The following is a 26,695-nucleotide window of genomic DNA, read 5'->3' as shown; positions in this document are numbered from 1 at the left end:
CATTCCTACAGCCCTGTTTTAGGAACCCACCCACTCAAGGGCAGAAGTTGAGAGAAACTCACTTTGCTGAAGAGGGTCACCCAAATAGGCACAAAGCCAGGCCAATGCCCACTGTCTTTAAGAGAGTTCTGTTTATAGGGCTGTAATTCAAAAGCCATATTAATCCATAAAATGTCTGTGAAGATAGTAGTATTAGTGTTTTCATCTGTTTCTTAATTATGTCATACTTTTTAAAATATATATATATAATGAGGAAGTAGTTTTGGAGGCTATTGCATGTTCCCACCCAAAAAAACTGAAGTTATTATTTTCATTAAGTATAACAACAATTTTTTCTATAGGACTTGAAATAATTGTTTGTTTCTGGTACTTCTGAACTCTGTCTGGTTAGTTTTTCTCCATACTTTCTTGTTATGCCTGCTTTTAAAAAGCCCTGAGCATTTTGTCTCTGCTTCATGCTTTTGATTTTTATTCATGTCACTAATAAGCACACCAGTTCTGATCACAGTGGCTCAGTGTTCAGTCAGCCAGGTCAGTCAACAGATACGTTTTCCTCTTGCAGAGAAAAATTGTTTGTATAACTTCACTGGGGCAAATAATAATAAAAAAAAATATCTGACAGCCATCAGTCCTCTGCCTCTCTCATTAGAGTAAGCAAAAACTTCCCTCTGATTCCTGGGGCCTTTGGATTAGGCTCCTGTAGAGAATGGGGCTCCTTGAAACAAAAAGTATTATTCTGTTGTCATAACTTACAGTCACAAACTTGTTGGATTTGATCACTGGTGGTTTTGAAGCAGGTTCCAAGATCAGTTTCAAATAAATGCCAGTTCCCAAATTCACAGGATTGTGGGTTTTTTCCTTTCATTATGCTGGATTTATCAAGGCAAGGTTTATTTTCATCCTGGAGTGCAGTCACACTCCCACTTCAAGTCTGCCAGGATCAGCAGCAATCCTTGTGGAAATGACTCACCCGCGCAGACAGCCCATAGAACAGTATAGATGAAAAGAGGCTTGAGGAATAAAAAAAGGAGTCAGAAAAGGATGTGGTTCCTATCTGATAGGGTGCCCAACTGGTTGCATTGAACCACATCATGAGAAAGTGTGATTTGCACTGGTTGATGTTAACTATGGAGAAGTTAAGGGCTCCTATTTTCCTTGTTCTCCCCATCACCCTCATGCTTCCCATATTTTTTTTTTTTTTGCCTGTATTTGCTCTAGGATATCCACAAAATGAAATGAGTCTGGGTGGATTCATCATGTTCAAGGATCTGTCATGCTCTGGCTCAGTAAAGAGGCCCAGTTCTGGTTAGAAGGGGCAAGGATATTCTCAGCAGTGTGTCTCAAATACCAGAAATGTAGAGGACAAATGAAGGCGAAGTGGGGCAGAAATCTGCTGAGGTGCCCTGCCAGGGCTGTAGGCTAGAGCAGCTCCTTTGGCAGCTCTAAATCATAGCCAGACTTGGCTCACACAGGACCAAGGGTGACACATCCAGCTCCCTCTCCAGGACCCTTGGCCACCCTTTGTGCTCAGCAGGCATACAAGAGCACCAAGCCTGTATGAAATAATAGAGGATTGGCACTGCTCACTAGCCCAGGGCAGCGTGTTAACAAAACCAGACATACTAAAGGAAGGGCTCAACATTTTCCTGGGGAGTGCTGAAATTTAAACAATCATTTTCAGGCAGTCCTCTTCAGAAAGCCCAGCTGGGAAGCCCACCTGCCTTCTCTGGGCCATTGTGATAAGACGGCAAACTATCTTGGGGTGCCTCCTCGCCGCAGGTGGCTGCTCAGCTGGGTCCTCCGCAAGCCTTCTGATGTGTTGGGGAATCAAAGGGGGAGACACAAAGAATTGGCAGAAGTCATACATATGAATGTGCACATACATAGACAGTAACCTTTCCTCCTCTGATTACCCTAGCCATAAATGCTTGTGACATCAATACTTTATGAGAACGAACCTTGTGTGATTTGCAAGTGGAGGGAAAGGATTTAACCACCTTAGTTTAAGTGACAGCACAAGTTTTATAAAGTTGCAGAAGATGGAGTGAGTGAACACCATATAGATAAGCCATTACTTCTACAAAGAAGTTTCCTGGTGTAAGACACATTAGATGTGAATTTGTTGCATGGCTGTTTTTGGTTGCATGTTCTGCTTCATGCAAAATAGCATCATGAAGCACTTATTAATATTGTGTTTATTTATATGTGTGTGTGTATGTATGCATATAGATGCACACACTTATGTCCGTGTACATATTTTGTATGCATTTTACACATGTGTCTATATAAATAATACAAACACATTACATATATATGCACCCATACAGAATGCAAAAGTGCTAGGATGAAGTGCTAGAATGCTTTAACACGGACAGCTATTTTTAGTTGAGTAAATAAGAACAAGAAACATTTCTAGCGCCTGAGTTCTTGCCAGCTGTTAAGATCTAGCCAAGAGTGAGAGGTGTGTGTAGGTTTTGAAACTAGATTAATAAACATTATGTTTTTACTCCCAGATTATGCCTGATTTTGGCTAATTTTTGTACTCTACATTTTATGCCTTACAGTAAGATTCAGTTTCCAGGTGTTTTCAGTAGGGAGACTAAAGCCTGGAGTATTTTCTGCAGCTGATTGCCAGTGTTGAAGATGTGGTTCAGTGGATGCAGGTGCAGACAGGGACAGACACAAGGACAGGCAGAGGGACGGGGACATTGCCATTGAGGAGAAGAAGAGCCCTTTTACGAAGGAGGTATGCTTGTTCTCTAGCAATTGTGCCAGAAGGTGGGGAAATGAAGATCAGGAAAGAAGGGTTTTCAATGGCCAGGGATAAACTTTAGCCTGAAAAGAGGCTTAAGCAGTAGAGACTTGTACTTGTCCATTTTAACACCCAGGGTTCTCATCTTATGAAGCCCACCTGGCCATGTAAGATGGCTATCAGGCCTATGCAGTCTCTTCCCAAACTCTGTTCACAGCTAACCACTGCTACTTCTGCTGTATAAATAATGGGGGTTTAACATCTCAAAACATCAAAAAGCTGAGAGGGAGACAGCAGCATATAGAGAACATGATAAAGTCAAACTGCAGAATTTGGTACTCTCAGGGCTCTCCTGGGAATGAAAAGTATTACCAGCTCCCAAAGCCATTTTAGCTGTGGCTGGCTGCGCAGATGTGCGTTGTTTACCCTACCCAAGAAAGTGTTGCCTTTTAAAACGTTGTGGTACGTCATTTCTCTGAAGCTGGAGCATCCTCTGCTAGGGATGCCCATGCATTTTTAAATGAGGCATTTGATCAGTTTGAAAGGAATCAAAACTGCGCATCAGACAGGACCTCTTGGCTTTGATGTGCCAGTTTTAGGACAATCATAAAATTTCTTAAAAGCCCTTACAAGGGCAGGGTGACAAGATTCTCTCAATGAGCATGAAACTTTGCACAGCCTTCATTACAGTAGATCACGGGCTGGTTATCCTCTGCTATTAGTTTGAACTAGAGTGGCCCTGAAAAGCTTCCCCTAAATCAGCTGCTGGGAGAACACAGGGTCCTTTCCCTGCAGCCGGAGTCTTGCTTACATAGGATCCTCAGTTAGGGATGGCAGTCTCTGAAGCTGGTCCCAGCCCCACACTTGATCACCTTGCAAGCAGCGGAGAGCAGCTCCAGCCCCTGAGCTGTGAGGAGCAGGTGGTCTCAGTGACAGGCAGGCAGCATCTGCTGGTGGTGGTGTCATGGCTGGAGGCTACAGGGTTGCCCTTAGCACTAGGCATACTGAGGAGGGTTTTACTACAGGTCTAGACCACCTGAAGATGGGTAGGAAGACCCTCGCTAAGCAGTGTAACACTGCCTAGGGAAGCTGAGAGTACAGCCCCAAAGGGCTTGGGTCGGGGCTGGGGGGAAGCTCTGGGATTTTTGTTAGTTATTACGCTAAACTATAAGTACTAAATTCACACTAAACATCATCATCTGAAATACAGAAGCAATTGGGAGAGGCACTGAGTGCCTTTTACAAGAACCCTTTAAAAGTACCCACCAACAATGTGATTTATTCCAGTATTTTTATAAAGCAGTTAACAGTTCTTGAGTTTTGCAAGGTAAAGAAGCAGATACAGATGAAAGATTTGGAACAGCAAAGATGCAGGATGCACTGTATTGTGCAATATTATATTTAAATTATCTTAACCCTAGGAGAGGAAAGAGAGCAAGAACTCAAAGCATGAGCAATAAAATATTAAAGCTCTAAGAGACAATGTTGTAGGCAGCAGTTTTTGTAGTCATTGCTATCAAAAGACAGACATTTCTGTTCTTCACATACTTCATAGGTGCTTTATTTTATTAAGTGAGCTCTGAACTGGTTGGCCATGATGAAATGCCTGGTAACTGCCAATTTTAGCTGAGGAAATTAGCAAATGACTCATGGCCTGCAAGTGGTGGGGAGCCTCATCCATCACCTCCAGAGCAGCCTTCACTTTCATACACTCCACTGTTGTTTAACTGAAGGATGACGTAAAATAAAATGCAAAAGGTCATGAATGAAATGGTTTGGGAGAGATTTAACCCAAGCAGGCACAACCAAGGGTGGTACTGATGGTTGGGGTTTTTTTTCTTATGGCTGATGTTCAGAGAGGATGTCCTGAAAACCTGATCCCTGCCACGGGGCTGGAGAGGTTTGACAGGGTGAGAGTCACAGTCAGCCAAGCAGAAGGAGACAGTGCAGATGAGTACTAAATAGGACTGAACTCCAGGGAGCTCAGGGGTTTGCCTATCCTTGCAGAGAAACGAGAATTAGGTACATAATTAATGTAGATGGAACTATTATCTCAGCTGGGAATTTTCTTGCATCTTTAGGTGGAAAATTAAAGCCTGAACAGCCCAACCAAACGCTTCTTACTAAGAAACAGGGGATGGGGTGGGATGTCTCAGCTCATCCAGTGGATTTTGGAAGAGAAGTAACCCATTGCTTATGTTAAGATGCAAACCTCTACTCTTACCCAGGCTAATATGGGGAATGTCCTGGTCTGGAGGAGAGCAGGGAGGGGTGAATAATACCCTAAAAAAATAATTTTATTAGGTAGCAGGGCTGGAAAAAAACGTGTTGCTTCGTAATAGACTGTAACAAGCATGATTTTTCCCTTTATAAAACCAGTGCTCTTCTGTTGTTAACTCCATTGACAAAACAGTGTAGGTGGACTGGTGAATCAAACCTTGTGTTTATTTATAAAAACAACCAAACAATAGAATGTTTTCCCTGGTAAAGTCACTAACTTTAGTAACAAAGTGAGTTTAGTCTGTGAAATTGTAACTAGATCTATTTATAGGAAACATACCAGTTAGACAAAACAAAGACCCTTTTGAACACTCATTCCCTGTAAAAATAGAATAGAAGCAGTCAAACCAAGCCTTATTCACTTTCTCATAAAATAACAAATTGATATGAAATTAATGAATATAATATTCTGCTAAAGAATTTTCCAAGAAGTGGAAATACATAAGCAGTTAGGTAAACATTGTCTCAAACAATATAACAGCAAATCAGTTACTCCTACATTGAATGGTATAGTAGTTTAGCATTATGGAAAACTGCAGTTGAAAAGAACAGCTTTTCAACTAAATTCCTTCAAGAAAAAAGAGGTCCGAATGTGCTTCAGATTATCACCTTTCCTTGCAAATCAGCAGTAATTATTCTGTCTCACACCAAGACAGATACATCTGGAGGGAGAATAAAATAGCCCCACCAAACCTTAATCAGAAAATGTGCGGGAGACAACTCCTTTGACAGTAGACTACTTAACATATTATTTTTTTTCTGCAAAACGTGTGTTATGTTGTCTTCTGAAGCAACTGTTAAATTACCAGGAAAATGGCTGAACGTCAGTGCATTAGCTTTATAAATGACCTGAATACATATTTTTTGTATTTTGGTTTTTGTGTTTCTTATTTATGTTCTTAAATTACAGTCAGACTTCTGAGTAAGAAGTTTATAGGTCTCTGGTAGGGAAGGGAAAGTGGCTTTTAAAAAAAAAAACTAATTAATTATGATTATGGGAAAAACAGCATTTCCCATTGTTTTTCATATATGCTACCCTTCTTACCATTCCCACAGAAAACTGTTTTTACAGTAGATCCCATTAAAGTCCCCCAAACCAGAGGTAAAGATGAAAGTGCATTAGTATGAGAGCTAACAGGAGAAGCTCAAATATTGCATGAAACCTGTTGATCCAGATTATCTTTAATGTGCTTTTTCAGTTCTCTCCCCAGAACACAATCCACAATTATTTGACCAACTACATTGATTTTCCTCTGGTCTCAGCACTCTCCAAAGGCAGGGGAGAAAGTCAACCACAGAGCAGATGGTTGGAGGCTGCAGAGTGTGTTGGTACTGGCACACTGAAGATGCCTTCCTGGCTGCTTTGTCAAATGAAGGAGAGGTCCAGACAGGTGGTGTTTAATTCCCAGGTGAGCAGCTTGGGATTGATTTGGCATGGAGAACAGTAGGAGGTCAGTTCATGGTATGAGGCTGGTTAAGCCAGTTCTAGGTGCAGCAGTCTAACTACGCTTGCTGGAGGTGCCTGCAAGCCAGCAGGGCTGGGCTGGGGTCCCCAGCTTCTGGGACATGCACCTTGGCCAACTGCCCTCTCCTCTCAGGTGTGGTTGTGGTGGCTGAATCGGGAAAAAACAGGACAAATAGTGAGTGGCAGCATGAAATGGAAGCAATTAGTCACTCTAGCATGGTCACCACTCAGCAGTGACAAACATGCCCTCCTGCTTTGCAGCTCTCTTGTGTTTGGCATTCCAGTCTGCCACCAGCCAGTGCCACATCAACATTACCTCCCTTCCTGCACCCCGATGTGGCAGCAGTCCTCTCCAGCCCAAGCACTAGGCCAGGGGTCCTCAAACTTTTTGAACAGGGGGCCAGATGAAGTGGCAGGCAGTCATCTGCAGCTGCTTGGTTTCACACACACCCCAACCCTGGCGGGGGGGTCTGTAAATACCGGGGGCCGGATTGAGGATCCTGGGGGGCTGTGTCTGGCCTGTGGGCTGTAGTTTGAGGACCTCTGCACTAGGCTGACTTGCTGCAGCCCCTGTGGCTGTCCTTCTCTTTGGCTCCCTGCAATAACCCCATCTCGTGCCCCTCACAGTGGTTCTCTTAGATGTCACCCAGAGATCAACAAAGAAGGGAAAAAACACAGACTAGATGTAAGTCGAAAAGGAGAGAGGCATGGGAGAACTTGGCAGTACAGCCCTCTGAAGAGAAACTGGAAATGCCTTCTTTGATGGAGGTATTTCTGCCAGCCTGGTTTAAGGAACTTCATCAAAACTGTATTCCAAGGCCAGGCTGGCTCCTGGGTAGCTGCAAGCCCCAAGACACACATTGCTTAGCCAAACTTCTGTCTCATTCCTGGCCAAACACTTCCTTGGACTTATCAACGGCTCACTGCACCAGGAGACAGAGCAGGTGCATGGGAGAAGTCCATCCCAGGTACGGCAGTGAGTTGCACTTGCCTGTGATGGGCACTGTCTCTTGCAATGAGCAAGCTGTTGCCTGGTCATTTTTCAGAGGCAGAACAGGAATGTTATTTGGTAAATGCAGGCAGAGAAGCTGCCAACTGGAAGAATGTGCTTGGAAATTACCGTAAACACACAGTGATGAGCAAGTATGAAGAGTGTTCAGGAGACTTTGGGAGGAGCAAGGAACTCTCACCTGACCCTGTGGGGAGGGTGAATGATCAGTTCCAGCACAGGGGGCATGAGCCAGGTGCCAGTAAAGGTGTGGGCTGTTTTCTTCCAGGCTCTTCTGACCCAGGATCAACCGCTGCTGCCCAGAGACTGTTCCTTAACGTCATTGCCTTCAGATATCACCCCCTTCTCCGTGAAACAAGTCATTCTGCAATCAAGACAGTGTTTCTGTAACATTGCCAGAAATTCAAAGCAGGTACTGCAAGTCAACGAAATGCTAATTCCCAAAAGGTTAATTAAACTGAGCAGGACTCATAGATGAAATGCAACAGCTGACTGCTGCAATTAACTGTGGCTTTGTGGTTAGCCTTAAGTGGCACTCCAGTGTGGGGGAGCTCCTCAGATGAGTTATTCTGGCACTGTCACAGGTCAGGGTGGTGTCGTGTGTATATCAGTCATTTCATTCTCCAGGAGATGGAAACTAGTGACAACAAATTCAGTCAGCTGGGGGGAACAAAAACGCATTGCTTCTCTGCAACCCCTCTGAACAGAAACTTGTTAACACTGAGTTATAAGGTACAAGGCTCTATTTAAAGCTAGTTTTCTGATGTAAATGTAATATGTAAATACTGCTCATTACTGTATGGCCTTCATCATCCCTTCCAGGTAAAGCTGGAGGGAGAGGACATAAGAACAGTTTTGTGGGCTTGGGAAGGCTGGGCAATACTGTTAGGCAAAACAGAACTTTGCAGCCAGTGACATGGAACACAGAGGAGGGTCGCTTTTTTCCTTTAATATATTGACATTTAGTCTCATCGTGGGCATTCCAGTAAACAGGGATTCAGACCTGCAAATCTTTCATGTTCCACACTGCTGAGAGAGATGCCCCGAATGCCCCTTCCAGGGCATCTGGCAGGAAAAGGGAGGGAGCCAGCAGTCCCCAGTTCACATACTTTGCTGCAAATGTTTGGGCACAGTCTCACTTGCAGGGAGCAAGGCTCACACTTGCTGCCTGTGTCCTCATGTGGTGGAGGAGCCCTCCCCACCTGCCCTGCTCCCCTCTATCATCACGCAGCAAGCTGAGCTGCCATGCTGCAGTTGCTCAGCTGTGGGCAGTGTTTGGCCCTTGCAGGTGGAGGCCTTTTGCTCCTGGTTCGGGAGAAGGGAATGGTGTGTGCATGTATGCACTGGTTTCCAGTCTGGCTCACTAAGCCAGTGAGACAGATGGAGCCGACAAAGTTCATCTGCCCACGCTCCACTGTTGTCTTCCACGGTGAAGAGCTGGAGCATGTAACTTTGCCAGGTCCATGCCAGCTCCTGCAGGCAGCCCTGAGCTCCCTATGGGGGACCGTTGCCTCCAGATGAATAGCTATTGTTGTTTTCCCCAGGAGGTACCTGCCACATAATAACATCCAAGAAACTCTTCCCATTACTGCCTTTTTATAGAAATATGAGGAACAATTACATAACAGCTGCATGCAATTACTACATCAGGTGATGTGACCTTTTCAAAACCAAGAAGTAATATAATTTTACAGGTAGAACAGGAAAAGTTTTTCTTGTTGAATATAAAAAAAATAAAACCTGTGAGTTCAAAACAAAACCTTTTTTTTTTTTTTTTGTAGGATTCCCTTTTAAAACACAGATAATGGTTGTTCTTTCAATCGCATCTCACACCAGTTTCTGGCCATCTGGAGACAGTGGAATAAAAGGAAGTCATAAACCAAGTAAGTCAACTCATAAGCAAAAGTATGAAGCCTGTACTAAGACCTTGTGCCTTTAGGGAAAGCCCTCCGTTCTCTAGGATGAGCTGAGTTCATCTTGCAGCCTGGAAGGTCTGTTGGCATTATTTGTCACTTTCACCCCTCTTGTTTTGTTTTTTTCTCTAATAGTAGAAACTTCCTCTCTTGAAACTTCAGCCTACCAAGTGCAATTAACATTGCCCAGTGGCTTCAGAAGTTACTGATAAGCACCCAGACAGCACTATTGCATTCAGGTTAGTTATTTAGGCTAACATGCAGTGTAGTTTTCAAGGTTGAGGTTGCAAGAAAGGCTCTGGCAAAAGACAGTGGATAAATACATAAATAAAAAATATATAATACAAGTCTTGAAATCAGGGGCTGAGGAGTAGAAAAGTTTTTTCCTTCATCACCAAACAACCTTTTTCCATCAGGGCTTTTCCCTTTGCAAAAGATTTATCCATGATTCTGATATATGTTTTCGTGGTCTCCCTTTCTGGCCTTCATTCCCTTGACGTCTGGCAGGGCTGGCATACAACCAGGCTGTCCTGAGTTGGTCTCATTGTGTGGGGAAGGGATGGTTAGCATGGCGACACGGAGATGCTTGGCTGGAGGATGAGGAAGAATGAGAACGGAGCCTTACTTTACACCCACAAAAGACCATAACTCTACTCTGACTTGGAAGTGGAGCAAAGGAGGCATGCCTTTTGCATGCCTTTCCAGCCCCAAAATCCAGGAATTCTCCAGCTCAAAAACCCACAGGCTCTGAAGTCCTCAACTCTTGATTTTATTTTTTTTTATATAACCTCCACGGGTATGGTTGCAAGGAGCAGTTATCATTTAAGTGATTAAATTATAACAGTGAGCAGTTAGCATTTAAGTCTAATTCCCACAAAAATCATTACAATGTTCAAGACCCATGCCTTGCCCCTGAACCTGGCCTATGCTATACAAAATAGCAGGGAGACAGACTGGACCTCTCTGTGCACCTTTCCTTGGACCTTAAAAAGGCATCAGACCACAAAACAAGTCGTCACCACTCCAGCCTCTCCTGCTAATCTCTCTATTCAGCATAGCTAGGCAAGTCTGCAAATATAGACAGACTTCTATGAAAGACTAACAGAGGAAGCTGATCCAGGCTGTTGTCCCACTTGTAAGTCAGCTCTTTACATCCTGGTGCGTTCAGCAGTTTTTGTTCATCCCAAAGGTCTGGAGAGTCATGACATCCCAACAAACAGCCTTCATGCTATGTTATCAGTGGTTTGTTTTCTCCGTTTATTTTGCTGTCTGGTATCATAAGTCCCTTGGATCGTATTTTCCTCTGGATAAACCTTTTTTTCTGAAATAAATCTGGAATCACGCATATCTACCTAGGGAAAACTGAGCATGGCCAGGTATATAGGACGGTATATAGATGCCATCAGACTTATTAAAAAACGGCACCGTTCTATACATTTTCCCTAGAAGAGAAGTAACTGTGTCTCTAAGCTTTTAAATGGCCTCATGAAGAGCTGTAAATGTCTCTTCAGCCAATTTATGTGTTTGTCTTCCTGTGGATGTGATCTGATATAGTTTATTAGCCAAACATATTCAACTCCTTTTTTTGAAAGCTTAATGAGTTAATAAATAATGCATTCTTTATTTTTAGATCTATCTGTTAATACTCTACATAGCTCAAATGGCATGTGGATACCCAGGACCACAAAACATTTGGAAGTCTTATTCCTCTGCTTTTTGATAATCCCTTTTCTTCCTGCTGAGAACATTTCCATCCTTGTGATTGCTTTTCCATGGCCCCATCCTCTTGCATGAAAGCAGATACCATAAACAATATTTGAGAAGGCTGAAGGACCAGTGATGTGAAAATTGCTTCAGTGCTAATTCTACTTTCTAAATATAGGCACATTTTTTTTCTGAATACAAGGGACAAGACAACAGAAGGTGAATGGTACTGATACTTACTTTTATAATCCTTCACAACATCTGCAATATTTAATTTGGACTTCTAGGAGGAGGCATATTTTTATACCATTAAGTTTCCTATGGGCCTTTCCCTCCTTCATGATGCTGAGGAAAGAAAGAAGTGTACGTGTGTTTGTGTGCTTACACGTGTAGTTATAAGAAGAGGGAGAGGGAGACACCTACTTACATGTACTACAAAATGCAGTCTTTTTTAAAAGCACATGGATTTAATGCTTTTAAATTGACACCTGTCTATTCAGAAGAAAGGTTTCTTCTGGGCAAGAGGCTTGATCTTTATTATCATCCTTCAGTATTGTGATAATCCTGTCCCCAGCCCCAGGTGGAGTCTTTCTAGGATTATTCTTACAGTCAAGTGACATTATAGGCCAAACTTGCTGCTGTTGTATTTCAATGTATAGTGATGATATGATAGGTGTTATTCATATTTATTTCTTGATTTATTTGATACAGATCTGCTAGTATGAAAACTTTGTTTCAGGCACCTGTTTCTGTCCACTTGCTGAATGACTCTGCTAATGCTGTTTTCCTTGCCAGGATGTAAGATGCATTTTGATAACATCTCCTTTGTATGCCATGGATCTTATGGATGAAGCAGTCTCTGCATTTTGATGTGGACCAAAAAAAAAAATCCACCAGGGAGGAAAAAGAAACGCAAATGAGAGCTCATAAGGTAACAATGCTGCCAAAATGCTAATGCTATTCCCCAGTACATGTGGAAATGAATTACAAGTAAAATCAAAGGGTTGTGTTGTCACTTTCTGCAAGCTCATAGCTATAATTTTTGAAACTTGAATAGCATTTTAAAGGAAACTTGAACAACTGTTTACAAAACTTGAACAATGTTTTACCATTTTCCTTTAAGAGCCTTTGCAAAAACCTGTCAGACATACCCACCAAAGGCTATGACTCTGTAAAACCAGAGACGGAAGGATGTGGTGGTCCTTGTAGGTGCTGGGTAAGTATAACATGTAACGCTCTCTTTTAAATTGCTCTGCCTTCCCTTGTCTCTTACTTTGACTCTCAGTTTTCTCTCTTCCTCACTCAAGTCATGCCTAGCATAGTCCTTCAGGAACAAGATTGTCATGGGTACAAGGTCCCACCACCCTCACACATGGTCATTGAGGTGGTTGGCATGCAGATACCCTCAGACTGAAACTGTTGAATTGGGTAGCACAAAGCGCTATTAGGAGTGGCCAGATTTATTGAGGCATCCAAAGGAGTTGGAGAAGTCTCTTGGTTCCATAGAGAAGTCTTCACTGTATGGTAAATCCATCCTATGGGCTAAAAAACTAGGACAAGTTAAGTCTCTGAGCTTTCTCCTTGGAGTCATAATGTTCCTGAAAATGCTTGCTTAACATTAAGGTAGCAGTTGGATTTCATGAGGTGGGAGAAAATAGTACCCGGGTCTTGGGGAGAGGGAGTGGGGGGAAAGGGAACCATATCAGAAAAGTCACTGGGTAATATCTAAATTAAGTATCTCCTTGACCACTGGATCCTGATTTCCTATAACTCATCTATAACTTTCTCCTCTGTGGAGTCTCTAATGTTTAAAACAGAGACAGTAGGCTTGGACCTGAAGGAAATTTTGCAGGCCAAGAAGCTGTGTATTTTTTCTAGCTGTATTAGATGATTTCATAAAATGACCCCACTGTACCTATTTTCATGACTGTTTTCTGTCTGTTTTCATGCAACTTGTAGAAAGTGAATGTTGAGACTTTTGAACAGCTACCAAATCTGTTGGAAACTGAGTCACACTGCCAAAAGTTATCAAAGGGGACAGACTAAACACAAACACAGCATAACTGTGCAAGGCTTTCTTCGGAAGCCAAATTAAATAGCAGTTAACTCTGAGGCAGCAGCTCTCAGAGCTTTCAGACCCAACAGATTTAGCATTACAGTGAAAGAGAGCTACTCCAGCTCCGAGACAGCTCATCTAAGCTGCCGGCTCTTAGCATGCGTCATCTTGGCTCCCTCAAGCGGCTGGTCCTAGCGAGCAGACAGCTGTCCTGTTTCAAAGCTCAAGTGTTTTCCTCCTAGCAGAAGTGTTAGAGGTCTTTGCTTCAGGTACTTCTGCTGCGGGCTCTGCTAAAAAACGTAGCATGCATTTCTGTGCAGCCATGGTTTCTTAGAAATTGGTACACAGTCAATAAGCGCCACGTAGTTCTGAGGTCTCATCACCCAAGAAAAGACTGAAGGACTGGGACAGCCTGTATTTCTTATCATGTCCTTTCTCTCGTCATCCTGTAAAGGACTATCTTGCTAGTAGTACTTTTCTCTAAATTCAGTGACAGATCCTAATGGGGTTTTTTTGCTGGTTACAGTAAGACTTCATTAGCTGTATTAACTGAGGTCTGCTCTAAAAAAGGCTGGCTGGGTAGCTGTGGGACCACATCCTGACTGTAGCATCCTGAAGTTCATAAAAAACGAATACAAAAATCCTCTACCTGAGTTAGAAATGGTAAGTAAGATACTTAGGTCCTACACTTAAGAAATTAAAATGCAGGACTGGTAAGTGACAAGACCAGGATATTTTCAGATGTAAGTTTAGACTCTTGTGCATTTTAAGACAGCTAATAAAATTGACTTGGTATTTTTTTTCCCAAGGTACCACTGACTGTGAGGATTTGCAACATGCTTTCTGAGGATGTGCTTGACATCTGCTGAATTTGTGATTCTCAGCAATTTGGAAAACCTAAAGAAAAAAAATAATTTTGTCCCAAACACCTGGCTTTGGTTTCTGGCTTTAAACTCCCAAGAGAAAAAATGCTGGTTAGCATGCCCTTAGTAGTCTTTCCTTGGTCACTGAGCACACCGCATCACAACAGAATAACACATTGAAGGTTGGGAATGGGATCTGCCACTGTAAGTAAGGAAGGCAAAGGATGGTGGAAGGGGAGACTTTTTTTTTTCCCCCAAGCCTTGAGCACCAGCATCACTGTTTCAGTAGTGTGATTTTCATGGATTTACTTGAGAATGCACTGCTTGGCTTATTTGGTTTAAGTAACTGTTTCACTAGTAAGAATTGAAGGAGCCTCCAACCACCCATTTCCATTTCTCTGTAGGGATTATACAGGGTGAAGAAAAATGCCTGAGGAGCTACACCTCCCTTTTTAAAAAAAAAAAAAAAAAACACCTGGCATTTCAAAGCAGTGGTGACGAGGGCAAGTAGGGTGGAAAAAAAGGATGTATATTGCCACTGAAAACCCCTTGTGCAGGCTTGACAGTGTGGGTCTGCCAGCACAGGTCAGTGTGGCCCCGCAGTTACAAGCTGCAGCCTGGGCTCTGGTGTCCAGCAGATGCCCGCAGTGGAGCGTGGCAGCCCCCATGGCCCTGCAAGTGCTGTGGCGTTACTTTCTTTAGGCTCTGCTGTTGCAGAAGTTAACCAGCCAGCTGCCCAATCCAGCCAACGCCCCAGTAACCTCTGCCAATTAATCAGTTAAAAAAAAATGTTCCTGCTTTTCCAGGTGTAAGGACATTTCTGTGGACACATGCTACTGATTCCCTGGAAAGACCAAAGTCAGACTCTAATGTTCCAGCAGCCTTGACTTGCCTGGGTAAGGGTTTAAAAATCTTTCTTGAGAAGCCAGGAGATCACTATGGCTATTCTCTGAAGACACTTTCCCAGCTGATGTGCTGTCCCAGAAAGGCAGCCAGTGAGGGAGAGCCTGAGCATTGTCATGCAGAAACTGTGATAAAGCTGAACTACCTTTATAAAGCAGCCCAATATTACTCTTAAGTTTGTCATTATATTAGATTCCTGCCAAGCCATTTCTCACCCCCTTTGCATCTTTGTAGTGAGAACAAAGCAAAGACAAATCATGGCTCCCAGTGGTAGGTGAGGAACAAGATCAGTCCCCTCTGTGCCATTCTTAAAGGGTTTGTGTGAGAATAAGTATGTGTTTGTATCTTTGATTTGTTTTAAATGCCATCTTAGCTATTTTTTTCTGAATGACTTCGTTTTTATTACGTATTCCCTATTCCTACAGGAAAAGAGCTAATTTACCTCTTCCCTTCTGCTCATCCTTCCTTCCCATCGCTGCTCTGTTTTGGTGGGTCAAAAGAAATTCATTATTCTTAAAAAAGTGGTCAATACATGGTCTGATAGAAGGTCACTCCAGAAATTATTCCAATGCATGAAAACATGAATGCTAGAGTTACTGTCAAGTCCACGCAAGCCTGGTAACTTTCAACAGTCAACTGAACACACACCATGCAAGACTTACGCCATGTATAAGAGAAATGCCTCCATTTTTGACCCTTGGAAACTCAGTGATGGCTTATTCCTGAAACATTCGAACCACTTTAGACTTGAGTGGGCTTCTCAATACACATCTGCAGCATCTGGGACAGTTGTGACATCAGAAAAAAAGAAGGGGAGTAACAATAACGTGCAAATGTGTGCGCCATTGGGAAGGCAACCAGGATCGCAGAACAGAGGAGGGCTGACAGCAGTGGAGGCAATGCTGAGATGAAGGAGAGGCGAGAACTGATTGTGAGTAAAAGCGTATGAACCCTCCAGTGCACACTAAATTCGGTTGGGAGCAAAGGGGTTACATGGCAGTGAGGGGTGTGTGACTCTGCAGGGGGAGCCTGCCATACATAAAATACTAGTGTAAAGCCCTGTGAGAGCTGGTGTGCCCTGAGGGCCCAGGAATTGTCCCATCGTTGCTTTGAGGCAGCTCCTCACAGAACGGCAGATTGTGGATGTTCTTTCCCCTCCATGCAGGTGGGTCCCCTCTCTCCCTGTCTCTTCCCCAAGTGACAGCATGAAGGACAAAGACTAAGCACAGATGTTGAAACTGCAATTGTCCATCCTGAGAGCAGGGCTGGAGAGAAGAAGCCCCAGGGATAGCCCATAATACAGAATTACTAAGAAATAGTCATAGGCTGTACAAAAAGATCCTGGAAGTTGAGCCAATCCAAATTACACCCTCTTGCTTCCCACTATAACCAAGAACATCAGTATTTCAGCTGAAAAAAATGAAAAGCAGGAAGACGACAGTAGTGGATTTTTGCACTGTGCCAAAACACACTTCTCCCCCATCACAAAGGTATGTTTATCTTTCCAGTGGAGTTTCAGATGGGAGAAGGGCCTGGCCTAGGCTGGCACGTGTTAAGAGCCAAATCTCATTAGTGCTACCCAGTGTGTATTTTAAACAACATTAATGAATACATATGTGGCACCTGGGATTTTAAGCAGAGTCTAGCTCCATCAGGAGATTTCCCTGAAGCCACCGTGCATATACATCAAGTGGCACTGGAAGCCTGGGAGCAAAGCAACTGGTTTCCTGCAAAACAGTGCTATTGATCATGCCCCATGCCTTACCGTGCTGAAACATAAAGGCAGTGGGATTACAAACACCCTGCTACAACCATTACTGACTCTCATCAAAAGCTGAACTACAAAAAGTGAACAGTTTAGTGCAACAGCATAAGTACAGCTCAGAGGCGTTAGCCTCAAGGAGCAAAAAAGGAGGAGGAAATGCCCTTCATCAAAAGGCTGATAAGCATATTTTTAAGAAAAGGAGATCAAGGCTGAGATGCACATCGAAGCCAAGTAAAGGCAGAACTAGCCTAGCTTCCATGCAGAGAAGAGGTGATAAATGCACTTTATTAAGTTGTTTCTAAAATTGGAGCAGATGAGATAAGCCTCAAAGGAGATACTAATTTAAGATTGATGTGGATTAAGCGTGGAGAGATAGCTGTTGAAAAGACTTCCATAAACCAGCTTTCTAAGTTGTCATTCACTAACAATCCCCAGTGTTTTCTAATAAAAATAATCTGTTAAAATCAGTCTCTGGAGACAAGTTGCCTTTGGCTGTCAGTGCAATTCCTCATAATTGTTTCACATAGTAAATGCTTTTGGAATAAGCCAGGGATTGTTTGAAGAAGAGACAGCTTTGAGCTAGATCCTTAAGTTACTGCTATTTATACCGGCAAGCACTTTATACAGCTTTAAAACAGAAAAAAAGGTTACAAGTTACAAAAGAAGAGGGAAAAATCTTTTTTTTAAAAAAAATTCCAAATAGCTAGTCAGAGTCACTTCAGTTGCTGATGAACAGTCTTTCCATTTACAAGTTTGCCGTACTATACAGCTGTGGAGGGACTTAGCCTTGTGCTTGCATGGGACTACGGCAGTGCTGGAGATAATGAAATGCTTGTAAGCCCACAGGATAAACTGATAACCAGGAACTGCAAAGTACTGTGGAGACCTCACGCCAACATGCAGCTAAAATCCTTGCCGACACAATTACTATGAAGTTAGTTACCTAAGGCAGCAAAGGCTACGTTGCACAGAAGTGAGCAGAGACCATGAGCAGCCTGGCTAGGTCTGCCTATACACATGATAGTGCCCTGGGTCTGAGAGCAGGGAGACAAAGTTATAGTCCCTCTTTGCTGGAACCGGGGCCATGGAGCTGCAGGCCTTGGGCTGTATCCTGAACACACAGCTGGTAGGCTCTTCCTGCCACCTCTCTTAGTCATCCAAAATTCAGGACACTTCTTGGAAAGGAAAGACCAGACCTCCCCCATTTTCTTCCACAATCCCACCTCAGTAAAACAAGAGTGCGGTGACATTTGGCTTTCAAAGTGGAGTTGAACTGAAGCTAGAAAACCTTCATGAATCCACAATGTCCATTTCTTGTATGTGTCATAAAATTCTACTCATTATTTGGCCATTAAGTTTGAGAGATGGACAGCAGAGTATGTCTCTTTGTTAGCGATAATGCAGACAAGCCCCCAGCTTCCCTGGTGCAGTGCCAGCCTAGGGGGGGAGCAGTTAATAGTGATTTTTCTGAGATGAAAATTTGAAATTCCAAGCTGGTTTCACTAGTGAGCCATGAAAGTCATCTTTAATTCTTACATATTAGTCATGATTTTGAAACTTTTAGTGTGAAAAAGCCATCCTCCTGCTTTGCATAGCTTTGAAGCGGTTGCTAGCAGGGTTCAGCTGCACGAATATTTCCAACCATAGAACTGTGCAACAACCATCTTTCATAAAAATAAGAAAACACCCTTTGATAAGGGTAATCTATATACCACATCTCAGCTACCTGGAAACACTTCTACTGTTTTTCACTGAAAAAAAACACCTCTTCACCTATTAAAATATTATGATCAACTCTAAATGAGGTTTTTAGGTGCTTCTATAAAGTGCAGTGTGTTACCTTATTGCTGTACCAGAGGCCACTTAAAAGCAAAGAAGCTTTCATAAGCATTTTGCTAAGGGATTTGTTCAATATGGGCCACGCTTAGCAGGAGCAGGATATAGTGACGAATACAGCTCCACCTGCTGCTGCAGGACCTGGGAGGTGTGAGGCTACTTCCGATCATCATACACCTAAAAGCCAAAAGAGGGTAAGGTACAGCCCAGACACCACTTGGTTGAGGATTCCCCTTGGAGGGAGGGAGAGTTGGTGTTAGTTGGACAGCAGGAATTCACTTCTGTAGTTTTCCAAGTGATTTTCATGCTTATGTCCTCATCATTAAGTGGCTCTCTATGGGTAGACTGTGGGTACTGGGTGTGGACCATTCACCTCCAACAAAAGACATCCATGTCTCCAATCCAAAGCCTCAGGACCTGCTTTCCCAATAATCTCTTTGTCCCATCTTGTCATGGATGCATCTATTGTATGACCCAGTGATGTTTGCACAGTGCATTGCTGTGGTGTGTAGATGAAAAGGGGCTATATAAATGCTAATTTAATATATTCATTTATTCTATACTGAAGGTTGTACTGAAGGCCAGGTAAATTACACCCACGGCATCTGCCTGTCAGCTATTAACGTCACCCACTTCAGAAACAATAAGTTTCCATATAATCTGTTAAGCATGATTTTCTTTTGTCAGTCCTTGAGACTATTTTTAATCAAATTACACTTCTCTAGGTGTTCTGTCTGGACTCACTACCTGTTCAATTTGAGAAACCCGATTCATTACTACCTGCGTCATTTGCCTGCCCTTGCCACAAGACCACAGTGGCAATGTAATGAGGGAGGTCTGTCCATCCAGCACAGCCCTGGCTTCTCCCAGCTCACTGCTGAGATCCTCAGGAACTGAATCCTTGCCCTGAAGCTTTGTTGTAACCTGCAACAAGAGCAAGTTCTTTATCACTTGCTCTGGCTTTACCTGGAGTCCCTTCATTATTTCTTTTACTCCCCTTGAAGGTGTATGGCTGTCCCCAGCGTCGTTCTCATTATCCCTCTGTGAACACTGGAAAAAACGTATTTACATTTCCTGACATGCTTAGTATTCCTGCCATTGCCATCTACCTGACCCTGCCCTGACCTTTGCAACAACTCTACTCCAAACACTTTTTCTTCTTAGCTGCTATTTCCTGTGCAATTTTGGCTTCGTTTTCCCAGCCCCATTTTTGTTATTATTTTCTTCTTTGCTTTTTTATGCTCTCCTATATAGATCCCCTGTGGTAGTGATGACCCGATAGCCCTTTCAGATATCGGTTTCTGGACTTGGAGCTCCCTGCCACCAGCCTCATTGTAATTCATAATGCTGCTGGGTACTGAGCAAGGGGCAATTAAGGTCAGCTACAAGTGAGGCTCAGCACACGAAAGGAAGTTTTTCTTGTGTAACTTCAGGCAGATCAGCTACTCTGCTGCTGGGAGTTAGGTGCAGCTGGGCTCATGCAGAGGTGGTACGTCAAGAGAAAGACTAAGCTTACAGCTGCCAGCATCCGTAGTGCGGCTGTTTTGGCCTCAGGCTAAACACAGCTACGAGATCTAAAGCTGTGTGCACCTGTGCTCAGGATCAATGTCCCTTCAGCTTGACACACCTCTGCATATCTGTGTCCCAGGGCCCACTGTGTCTCCAGACCCTCAGAGAGTCTGTGAGAGGCAGGGAAATAGTTTTGAATAGGTAATAGCAAGATTGTATTTTCCCAGCTCAAATTACATGGGGAGACATGAAGCCTTGAGAAACAAAAGGTGGCTTATGATACCCTGACCTGTGCGGTAGCTCCAGACTTAGCCCTGAAATTTGGGAAAAGGTAATCTGTGCTGGGGCAGACCTCTGGCTTTGTTTTGAGGCTAATCTGTAAGTAGCTGCAGAGTCTGAACCTTGTCAAGCAAGTTCTTGGATTTGTCTGTAGAGTCAGTAAGTGGTGCAGCCAGACCTTTAGTGGCCATAAAGCAGTAAAACTTCAGTGCAGACCCACTGCCATCACTAATTTACACTGGCATAGCTAACAGTCCACAGGAAGAACGCAGTTTATTATATTTCTGACAGTAAAATATATATTCTCTTGAAAGCAGATACAGAAGTTACTTACTAGGACATCCTTATCACCACAGTCTTTCAGTCATCCACCTTCCCTTACTGGTGTAACAAGGTTGATGTGGTTCAGAATGGCACCTATTAATTGTTTTCATTACCTTATTTCCCCCCCTCTTTTTTTCTTTTCCCTAGGAGGCAGTGCTGCTGGAGAAAGCTGGTACTCTGGTTTTGTACTATCAGCAAGTGAGGGCCTGGCTGCTCAGAGAGAACAAATGCTGCTCTTCCAATGGACTCTCCAAATCCTTGGAAGAGGCACCCTTAATCTCTGGGAACCTCTTGGGGAAGCAGCCCAAGAAGGACAGATGCACAGCTGGGCAACACATGTTTAGTCTCACTAGTGCAAGGAGTTTGGCTAAAACAGTATGAGGATTACAGTGAGTAAGAGTGATGAGAGCAGGAGCAGTATCGTTTCACCCAGGCAAACTGAACAGCAAAGACTTGAGCATTTCCAGTGCTGAAAGCTGATGTTATGGTGGCACAGCTAAAGGGACAAGCCATTTCCCTCCTGAAACCAAACAAAATGCCTTTGGTTTCTGCTTGGTTTTGTAGCCTTACTATTTTTTCCTCTTTTTTGGGAACAAATGGAGTGCAACAATGCTGGTAGCAGTTTGTACATCTGACTGCTGCTATGGGAAATAGATGGCAGAGAAAGGGGTTGAAGGACACAGCTGCAAGGAGTAGCTGACAGTCAGGTTGTACAGGTCTTGTAACAGCTACAGAGCGAATCTTAGTTTCTTCATTTAGGTTAGTGCAAGGAAGCAAGTGGAAGCAATCTAGCAGCTGCCTCACCAAAACAAAATGCAGTGACAATTGTTTAAGTTCTAGCTCTGCTTTAGAAAATAGTTGCAATGGCTACTGCTTACCTATCTTGCTAGAGCTTTATTGTCCCTTTTAACAAAAATAATGTTCATTAAGCCATCTGATTTCTCTTTGCAAGTTCGGAACATCAACTCACAAAGGACAACAGAATTTAGTAGATGTTTTCCTTGTTTCTGGCTCACACTCTTAAGCTTGATCGCAGCCCTTGTTGTTGCCAGTTAAGTTCTGGCAGATGGGTTACACTTGGAAATTGAGGTTTCCAGGACTAAGCAGCAGCTGAAGGAGGAGTACGAATACTGAGATTTGGAATCAGGCACTAAATCGTTAGGAAGATACTGCCCTGAAAGATTGTCTATTTCTTTACCAGAGCAGCGTGAGAAGCTGCAAACTTCATGCTGTTTCCTGGAGACCAGACACCCAGCAGGTCCCCTGCCTGGCTGGCAAATCCAAGCAGAAGGTCCTATAGGCTTGGTAAAGCTCAGTTGGATGACTTACCAGGCTTTTTCATAGCTGCTAATTGGCTGCCCTTTCCAGTTACCCGTTACTCAGCTAGAAGGAGCTGCACAGAACCCAGCAGCAGAGCTATCTAAAGCAGACCTTCTGCCTGCTGGGCATGCTCAGCAATGCCTCAGTCTATCTATTGTAAGAAGACCATGAGAACCAGGGTGTGCAGTCATCCCAAGACAGACTGCTGAGAGAGCACTAAGTAGCCTAAAATACAGTTTTGTTAATTCTGAGTAATCTAGTTAGATTTTAGAAGACATAGTACTGTGAGTTCCACACCTCTGTGGTCAAATGAGCGTATCAGCAGGAAGTATACCAATTCATAGAGTATCACCAGTACACCTGCAGCAAAAAGCTTTGCATCTGCAGTCAAGACTTCAACAAACCCTTCCCAGGGTCTGTGAGCACTTGAACAGTGCCAGTGCTCTCAGCTTTCCCTTTCAATCTAGTCCGTAGCGTCATCCATCTGAAGCTGTAACTACATTTCTTCCCAACAGCATCTTATACTGTCCATGAAGGTGAAGCAAAAGGAGAAGCAACAAGAATTAGCACTTCCCAATTGTGTGGTCTGAACCTGGGGGGCAGCAGATAACCTGGTGGGTCAGGCACTCGCTTTCTTGAGTTGTGCTTCTCTCAGAGGAAACTGTAAATGTGATGCCTCAAACCCAGATATCAGTGTGGGGAGGAGTGTTTGTATGTTTCACACCACAAAGAGCTACCCTGCTTGGGCAAGCAGGAAAGGATGCCTATTGCCTTTCTCCAGACTAGAGCCATGGAGCTGAGAATGGATGGGAACGTGCATGGTTCGAGAAAGGACAAGTAGCAAATAAATAAATTTCCAGGCACTACTCGCTTCCCATGCATCCCTGTCTTACGTCTCTCATCTGGTAGTCTTTACTCCTGACTGTAGGAGATGCTTGACCTGTGCTGGAGGTTAGCAGTTGTCCTGGTTTCAGCTAGGATAGGGTTAATTTTCTTCTTACTAGCTGGTCCAGTGCTGTGGTTTGAATTTGTATTTGGTGTGAGAACAAAGTTGATAGCACACTGATGTTTTCAGTTGTTGCTGGGTAATGTTTATACTAAGTCAAGGAATTTTCAGCTTCTCAGGCCCTGCCAGCAAGAAGGGTGGAGGGGCACAAGAAATTGGGAGGGGACACAGCCAGAATGGCTGACCTGAACTAGCCAAGGGGATATTCCATACCCTAGAACGTCACACTTTATTTTCCAGCTGCGGTGAGTTGGCTGGGAGCTACTGGTCACTGCTCAAGGACTGGCTGGGCATCGGTCAGCAGGTGGTGAGCAGCTGCATTGTGCATCACATTTTTTCTTTCCTCCCTTCCCTTTGGATTTCATTCCTCTCCCCTTTTCCCTCCTTTTCATTGTAACTGTTACTATTATTGTGACCTTTTTTATTTATTTTATTTCAATTAATAAACTACTCTTATCTCAACCCTCAAGTTTCACATTCCTCTCTAATTCTCCTTCCCACCCCTCTGCGTGAGGCGGGGAGTGAGCAAGCAGCTGCTTGGTGCTCAGTTACTGGCTGGGGTTAAACTACAACAGTGACAACTTCAGCTCCCAGAATCTTGTCAAGACCTTGTCTCAAGGAACAGCCATGCATTGTTGATTTAGTCAGAGTTTCTCAGCCTGCCCATGAGCAGTAAGCCTATTCTTGCAAGCTATTATAAATGACTATTTTGGCCTCCACAGTGGATGCTGCATCCTTCCTCCATTGTTTCTGTATAGAACCAAGGACAGTTGTAGATAGTAGCTGGTCTGAATCACTGGGACTAAGACATCAGAAGAAACAGTCTTAATAGCATAAGCTCAATTAATCAACAAATATAAATTAATCTAGGCAGACAATTAAAACAAATAATGAGACAGTAATAGGAACTGCATATCTAAATCCAGTTAGTGGCTTTGAAATGCTTTTCAAAGTCTGAGTCATGCACAGAGTGCAGATACTAGAGATACCGTAGTTAGCAAGGGGATGCTGTCTCTGGCAAATTGTCAGTGGGCAACCACTCAGAGGTCTTTCTGCATGCACCCTACTGAGACCCACCTGCCTTCTTCCTTGGTTCTGGGCAAGCTCAGACACATCTTCCTGCCCCAGCTGGGAATTGCTCCTCTCCAGAGCACCCGCATCTCTGTGGAAGCACTGTTGTCACATGCTGTCACCTCTGCATGCCTTCTCTTCCCGACATGCCACCAGAGTTAAAGCTTAAATGCTCATCAGCATGTGATTTTCTCAAGGAAATCCACTGGTGAGCTCTGTAGGGAGGGGACATGCACGCTGGGATGCTAAAGTGAAGGAGGAGGAAACCATTTCTTGCACCACTGTAATTTCAACTTTGAAAACTTCTGAGGATTAGCCTCTGGGGAATGAAGTCAATTAAACTGCAATCTGGCAAGCCTATGAGGCATCCCCTCCTTCCAATGGAAGTCCTTTTCTGAGTGACATGAGCTGAGTGAGGCAAGACTAAACAGATAGCAGCAGCAGCAAGTTGTTTCTAACTGAATAACTGCACAGTTTTATATTGTGGTGCACTGCCACTGAGAGGCTGTCATTTTTTCAGAAGCAAATGCTCTGAAACTAGAGAAGACCGATTTCTGCTTTGGCAATCAAGATGTGACAACACCTCTGAACCCTTCCACCCCCCACCCCCCCACCCCTCTTACATAAAAGACACAATTCAAAAAGACACAGTCTGCATCTTTTTGCTTGGAAAGGAAAACCAGACATGGCCGAAACTCCCAGTGTGATGTTCCTTAAGAATACACCTCTCCAATCAACTAATGTTTGCCCAAGCACTTTCAAACACAGAAAAGATCGTGCTGATAAAAATAACTGCTTCTTGCTTGTATGGCTGCATAAAAAACATACCTGCCAAGCTGCCCAGGGAGCCAGAAAGCCTGCTACAGTCTACCGCTGTGACACGCTACCCTGTATAGGTCCTTTCCTTTCACCTATCTAACTCCTCCTTAGACCAAGTGACTTGAACCTTGTAGCTGCTGTTATTCATACCCATACCAGTACAGGGCTAAAGCCTGTCTACCAGTTTTTTATTTTCAGACCACTGAGGCTGAGAATTAATCTTTTCCCTGGTCCTTGCGGTTAAACACACCAACCAGAACACAGCTGAAGTCCTTGCCAGCTGTAGGTTTTGATACATGTTTTGTCTCAAGATACAAGAGAGCTTTAGGTACTTGGTATTTTCCCCAACATGAGAGATCAACAAGTCATTTTTTAACCTTCCACCTTTGATAAAATAACCTGTCTGAGCTATGTGTCTTAGTATATGTTCTTGAAGACCTTCATGGATCTTTTGTGCCCCTCCCCATTTTTTTCCAAGACTTTTCCAAAATAAGACCAATAAAATGGTATGTGAGCCACAAAGGATGGTCAGTATCTCCCACCTTCTTATTTCTACGGTCCAGTCCTCCACTTCGACATGAAAAAATTCTGCTAGCAAAGGTTTTATCACATCACTATGTTAAAAATGCTTGTTCAGATGCTGGCACAGTAGAGGCCCAAGAACCTTGCCAGGGTTGACATGATTCTTCATCTGCTGACTGGAGCCCAGGAGCTGGCCTCTGTCAGGTGTATTTTGCTTCCCACCAAACCCATTACAAATTGTTGTGCCGTCATGTTTTGTCAGCAGAGCAATTATACTCAATTCCAGACCACTGACAGAAACAGAGCGGTGTTGGCCTTGTACCAACACTTGCAATTCCCACTAGAAAAAAAATAAATAGTTGGATCACAATTCCCTACTGACAGGTAGTTTCTGAGCTGTCAGTTAGGCAGTATGTAAGCCACTTAACAGGGCTTTAGTGATACTGCAAACTGCTCATTTCTTTGTGCTGCTCAGTACCATCCCCTGTGATTTCTGTAGGATCTCAGGAAATCAATAATGTGGGGTCATCTCGATGGGAACAGAAATTTGAGACAGGCGATGGCAGGAGTAGGGGGAGGACTACGAACTAACTTCTGGTTCAGCATGGAAATGCCTTCTTGTCCCCAGACACTGCCCACGCTACCCCCATATTGGGCTTCTTTTGCCAGTTTAGTTTCTGCTTAGCCATCGTCTCTGTCCACCCCAAAACCCCATTCCCCCTGTGGCCTGGCAGCTTGCACTTTCCTCCCCTCCCCAGATCAGAATTAGAAAAAAATAAAGTTCCCTTTGCTCCCCATTTTGAGAGCTGCTGCACTTGGGTTATCACCGTGCTAAACCCACAGACTGCAAAATGGCACTGAGAATGCTCTGTCAGCTCAGTTGCCCCCAAGCCAGACCGTGGCAGTGGCTAACTTCCAGTAGCCTGAGACAACCAGTGTACAGGGTCTTGACATGTAATTTCAAGTGGTGAACACAATTTATCACGAAGGAATGAGCGGAGTGGACACCAAACAGAGCTACCCACAGGTCAGTAAGCAAAGACACACTCAGTGTGAGTCTTTCTGAGCCAAACTGTGCTTGTGATTAGCTACCACATACACCGACATACAGTGATTGAAGAACTTATTTTTTGTATCTCTTGGCCTATCATACCCATAAAATACATCAGACTCCAACCTCATCTTCCAGAGCTCCTGGGTTTAGCTCAATTCCTTCATTACCACCTCATGTTCTTGCCTTCTCTCTATTGATGAGAGCAGTCACATTTATCCCATTCTCCAGCCAGCACCTTTGACTTT

The 26,695-nt window shown here is 43.6% G+C and overlaps 1 long non-coding RNA gene across 2 annotated transcripts; it reads right to left on the bottom strand.

Annotated features, from left to right (window-relative positions):
- Positions 1 to 5,179: 5,179 nt before the first annotated feature.
- On the bottom strand, positions 5,180 to 24,566 carry LOC114013524 (uncharacterized). Of its 2 annotated transcripts, XR_008747597.1 has the most exons (4): positions 24,062 to 24,566; positions 9,823 to 10,009; positions 9,433 to 9,717; positions 5,180 to 6,645 (listed from the first exon to the last, which is right to left on the bottom strand). It is a non-coding gene; the product is annotated as an uncharacterized LOC114013524 (long non-coding RNA). The 2 variants fall into 2 exon arrangements; XR_008747596.1 differs by having other exon boundaries at positions 9,433 to 10,009.
- Positions 24,567 to 26,695: the final 2,129 nt, after the last annotated feature.

This window comes from Falco peregrinus, chromosome 5 (genome assembly GCF_023634155.1).
Source record: "Falco peregrinus isolate bFalPer1 chromosome 5, bFalPer1.pri, whole genome shotgun sequence".
NCBI lineage: Eukaryota > Metazoa > Chordata > Aves > Falconiformes > Falconidae > Falco > Falco peregrinus.
This window is presented reverse-complemented; position numbering and strand designations above follow the sequence as displayed.